This window comes from Schistocerca nitens, chromosome 2 (assembly GCF_023898315.1).
Source record: "Schistocerca nitens isolate TAMUIC-IGC-003100 chromosome 2, iqSchNite1.1, whole genome shotgun sequence".
Classification (NCBI taxonomy): Eukaryota; Metazoa; Arthropoda; class Insecta; order Orthoptera; family Acrididae; genus Schistocerca; species Schistocerca nitens.
The window spans coordinates 93,342,383-93,348,231 of record NC_064615.1 but is presented as its reverse complement, the minus strand read 5'-3'; positions in this window follow the sequence as shown (position 1 = coordinate 93,348,231).

Genomic DNA, 5,849 nt, shown 5'->3' with positions numbered 1-5,849 from the left:
GAGTGGGCAGGCGAAAGTGGTGAGGTGGAACGGGCGATCTTTGCGCTGGCCGATCTGACGACCATGGCACTAATGTGAGGTCACAAGTCTGCATGGCCGCCTCCTTTGTTGGCCGAGGAGAACCAAGGACAGTGCTGTATTTTCCTGTCTGAGGCACGGTGGGCTGTCGACTGGCGAATAATTTTCGAGCAGCAAAGGTCGTCACCTTTTCCTTTACTCTAATTTCCTGGATGAGCTTGTCTTTAAAAACGGGACAATCTCGAGAGGAAGCAGCGTGGTCACCCAGACAGTTGATGCAGCGAGGGGATGGAGGGGGGCAAGCACCCTCATGGGCATCCTTGCCACACGTAACACATTTGGCCGGATTGGAACAGGACTGGCTGGTGTGACTGAACCGCTGATACCGATAGCAACGCGTAGGGTTTGGGACATAAGGGCGAACGGAAATTATCTCATAGCCTGCTTTGATTTTTGATGGGAGTTGAACTTTGTCAAATGTCAAGAAGACAGTGCGGGTTGGAATGATGTTCGTGTCAACCCTTTTCGTAACCCTATGAACAGCCGTTACGCCCTGGTCAAACAGGTAGTGCTGAATTTCTTCGTCAGACATTGCATCGAGGGAGTGTGTATAAACGACTCCACACGAGGAATATAAAGTACGGTGCGGTTCCACTCGGACAGGGAAGGTGTGTAGTAGTGAGGTACGCAGCAATTTTTGTGCCTGGAGGGCACTGACTGTTTCCAACAACAGGGTGCCATTCCGTAATCTGGAACAAGACTTTACAGGACCTGCAATTGCGTCGACACCTTTCTGAATAATGAAAGGGTTGACCATGGAGAAGTCGTGACCTTCGTCAGACCGAGAAACAACAAGGAACTGTGGCAACGATGGAAGAATTGTCTGTGGCTGAGACTCAGTGAACTTACGCTTGTGAGCAGACATAGTGGATGGTGAGGAAACCATTGCGGAAGAATCCCCGATGATTACCGGCGTCTCCGATGGCGCGCTCCTCCCTTGTGGGGGCCCTCTCTGAGGGCACTCCCGCCTTAGGTGATTGTTCACACCTCAGGTCACACCTCCCGACAAACGGACGGAGATACCAATCGGCACTTTCGGAAGGTATCAGCTCGGGTAATCACCCCTCCCTGGGCCTGGCCATTACCAGGGGGTACGTACGTGTCCTACCTGTCTACCCAGGGCGGGGAATTACGCGTTACCCCGTCACCGGCACGCACAGGGAGGAAGAAAGAGAAAGGGAAAGAGAAAGGAAAGAAGAGGGGTCTCAAACGCTGCAGCGGAGAAAAGGGCAAAGAGAAGAGGGAAGGAAAAGAGAAGGACAGAGGAAGGACGAAGACTTGCAAGTGTAGAAAGCAAGGAATTTGTAACAGTTTCGAGCATCCATCTCCGGACGTAGGCACAAACCATACTCCCAGAGGGGGGAGAAAGTGAAGTTAAGAGCCAGTGGTGAGGGGGGGGGGACGAAGATGGGGGACGAAGATGGGGGACGGGGACGGATGCGGAAAGGGAGGATATGCAGCCCGGAAAGGAAGGAGGGCTACATTAGCCCGGGGTCCTGTGCTCGCTACGCACGTATCCACATAAGAGTTGTGGACTCCCTGGGGGGGACCTTATTGTTGTGGGTAGTACCAACAGTGCATATCATAAAGTAGTCCTGGTTCTTACATCATTAATTAAAACAGAACTTTGTGTTTAAGGAAAATTACACTGTTAAAATCTCAGCGGACTTAGTTACTATAATAACAATTGTAACGGGTTCAGATTTGTCTAAACTCGCGTCCCTTGATATCAAGTTTACACACAGACGTCCCAGTAGACCAAACCTAGGATACATTAGAAGCCTATTTTAATTTTCACAATAAATTATCCAGTATCGAAATAGACGAATTAATGACTCTTTTACGCACCATTCTTAAGAACAGACTGTGTTCACAACCATATGGTCTAGCCACAGGCAGCCCGTTGGTAGGTATTTTGTCAGAAATCTTTTTTTAATTCTATACAGTACACTGTTTTTCAAAATTAACCTTATTTAGCGAACAGAATAATTTCTTGTACAAGATATGTAGATGATTTACCTTTTGTAATTGAAGGCAACCACGTACATATTGATCAGATTTTTTACCACTTTTAACAACTTCCACAAGAAAATAAGCTTCACTCAAGAAACTGAAACAGCTAATAGAACTTTGAATTACCTTGACCTAACTTTGGCAGTAGTTGACAACAAAATATATTTTACCATTTTCCATATGACACTTTCTCCGCTAATGTTATTCCTGCTGATTTCACACACCCCCAAATACCCATAATGGCCTTTTTCCACTCAAGTATACACCGAGCACTATCTATTCCGCTTTCCTTCAGACAATTTACATAATGAATTAAAGACACTTTAATATATCGCCCAAAATAATGGTTACAACCCAAATAACGTGAAACAAATACATGTAAACACATAGAACCATTACGACCTTAACTACACTAGGTTGGTTGGTTTGTATCATTAAAGGGATTGGTTGGTTGGTTGGTTGGTTTTGGAGGATTAAAGGGACCAGACTGCTACGGTCATCGGTGCCTTTTTCCCAAAAACTAAAATCACCGTCAGAGAATATAAAGAACAACAGAAAAGATGGCAGACGACACAGGGCAAGGGAGACTCAGACAGATCAGACAAAACAAAATCACACAGAGTTTGAAGGTGGTTGGCTGACCAGAGAGTTAAAAAAGGAAAGGCCAACCACCGAGAAACACACTAAAACTCAGTCTAAAATCGTAGGCCAAAGTCCAGACTCAAAACTAAAAACATAACGTACACTCAGATTAAGTGATAAAACCCCCTGCCAGAATAAAACGAAAAACTAAGCCTGCCACAGCAGAGTCATCAGTTAAAAGGGCAGGGAGCGTTTCAGGCAGCTCAAACGTCTGCTTGGGCAGAGTCAAAAGTGGACAGACCAACAAGATATGGACCACCGTCAAAGCCGACCTGCAACGACATAGAGGCGGGTCCGCATGGCGCAGTACATGGCTGTGTGTCAAGTGGGTGTGGCCAATGCGGAGCCGACAAAGGACTACTGAGCCCCAGCGAGTGGCTCGCATGGACGACCGCCACACATCCGTCGTCTCCTTGATAGGACAGAGTTAGTTTGGCGTGGCAGGTTGCGTGATTCAGTGTCGCAAAGTTCGAAAATTTTGCGGCGTAATATTGCTCGCAAATCAGTCGCTGGGAGGCCAATGTCCAGAGATGGTGTACTGGTGGCCAGGCGGTCAACATTTTTATTGCCGAGCATCCCAACACAGCCTGGGGTCCACACAAAGACCACATAGCGTGCGCTACGGGAAAGAGCGGGGAGGGACTCCTGGACAGCCATCACCAGTCGAGACCGAGGGCAGCACGGGTCCATAGCTCGTAAACTGCTCTGAGTCGCTACAGATTAAGGACTCACCCGGAAGGAGCGAATATAGTCTAGGGCACGAAAGATGGCGACCAGCTCAGAGGTGAAAACGCTGCAGCCAGCCGGCAATGAATGTTATTCGTAGTGGTCCCCGAGAGTCAGAGGGTAACCGACACGACCCGCAACAATCGAACTGTCAGTGTAAAAAACGCCAAAGCCCTGATACGTGCAGGGATGGAAAGAAAGCGGCCGCAGAAGGACTCCGGAGGGACTGAGTGTTTCGGACCCTGTGCCAAATCGAGCCGAAGGCAAAGGCGAGACACACACCACGGGGGTGAACGTAGAGGAGCCCGGAAAGGAGTTGGAAGAGGGAACACCCCGAGCCCGGAGAGTAGCTCTCTGACACGGATTCCAATCGTACAAGCCGACCAGGGCCGACGTTCTGGGAGATGGACGACCGACTGTGGGAACAAAAGACAATAGTTAGGATGCCCGAGCAAGCTACTAACATGCGTAGCATAAGCGGCCAGTAAATGTTGGTGCTGTAACCGAAGTAGAGGGACACCTGCCTCCACAAATATGCTGTCCAAAGGGCTGGTACGGAAAGCACCAGTGGCAAGCCAGATCATGCGGTGAGGGATTGGGTCCAGCACCCGCAACGCAGATGGGGATGCTGAACCATAAGCCAGGCTCCCATAATCCAGACAGTACTGAATTATTGCCTGGTAGAGCCGTAGGAGGGTAGAGCGGTCAGTGCCCCAGCTGGTTTGGCTCAAGCATCGCAGAGCATTAAGATGCCGCCAACAAATCTTTGTAAGCTGCCGAATGTGTGTGAGCCAAGTCAACCGGGCATCGAAAACCACACCCAAAAACCGATCTGTGTCCACCACAGCAAGACGTTCGCCGGCAAGATAAAGCTGCGGCTCAGGTGAACTGTTCGTCGACGGCAGAAATGCATAACGTAGGTCTTGGCAACCGAGAACTGGAAGCCATGCGCTAGAGCCCAAGACTGCGCCTTGCAGATAGCGCCCTGCAGCTGACGTTCAGCAGCTGCAATGCCAATGGAGCTATAATCGTGGCAGAAGTAGTCAGAATACAAGGAAACTGAGACAGACGTTCCCACCGCCGTAGCGAGCCCGGTAATTGCATTAAAAACAGGCAGAAACTTAGGACTGATCCCTGCGGTACCCTGTTCTCCTGAACTCGGGATGAACTATGGGAGGCGCTGACTTGCACGCGGAAGGTAAGATGCGACAGAAAATTTCGTAGGAAAATCAGCAGTGGACCAAAGAGTCCCAAACGATGAAGCGTAGAGAGGATATGATGGCGCCATATCGTATCCTACGCCTTCCGCATGTCGAAAAGGACACCGACCAGGTGCTGACGGAGGGCAAAGGCCGTACCGATGCCCGACTCCAGGCTCACCAGATTGTCAGCGGCAGAGCGGCCTTTACGGAACCCACCCTGGTTAGAGCAAGAAAGCCCCGAGACTCGAGTACCCAACTCAACGCACCATGCGTTAGATCAACTTGCGAAGAACGTTGGTGAGGATAATGGGGCGGTAGCTGTTCGCCTGCAATGGGCTCTTGACAGGTTTTAAAACGGGGATAAAAATGCTTTCCCGCCATTGGGACGGAAACTCACCCTCAACCCAAATACGGTTGTAAAGTTGAGGAGACGTGGCTGGCAGTCCACTGAGAGGTGTTTCAGTATCTGACAGTGAATGCGATGTGGCCCAAGAGCTGTATCAGGGCAAGTGGCTAGGGCACTGTGAAATTCCCATTCAGTGAATGGAACATCGTAGGATTCAGGATGGCAGATGTGAAATGAAAGGCTCCGACGTTCCAACCGCTCTTTAATAGAGCGGGAGGCCAGCGGTTAATTCACTGAGCAGAGCTGAGAGCAAGATTTTCTGCTAAGCGGTTTGCAATGATGTCAGGTTCAGTACAAACTGTTCCTTTCAGTGACAGTGCAGTGACGCAAACAAGGATCCGATAGCCATGGAAGCGTCTTATCTTGGCCCAGACCTGCTATGGAGAGATATGGAGGCCAATGGTAGAGACATACCGTTCCCTGAACTCCAGCTTGTGTGGCAGGCCCGCGCACAGAGCCGTTTAAGGGCGATATATTTTTGTGAAGATGGATGCCGTTTGTGACGCTGGAGCGCCAGTCTGCTATCTTTACTCGCCTCGGCGATCACAAAGGCCCATTCATCCCCTGCGGGGACCCAGAAGAACGAGGCAGATTCTGGGGAATTACCTATGCCAGTGCTGACCGAGTGAACCACCGCATCAATGGTTTCATGAGAAACAGGGTCAATAGCGGCAATGGAGGAGAACAGGTTCCAGTCAGCCTTATTCATGGCCCATCTGCTAGGGTGCCCAGAAGAGTGACGCTGTGGCAGTGACAAAAAGATCAGTAACTGGTCACTACCA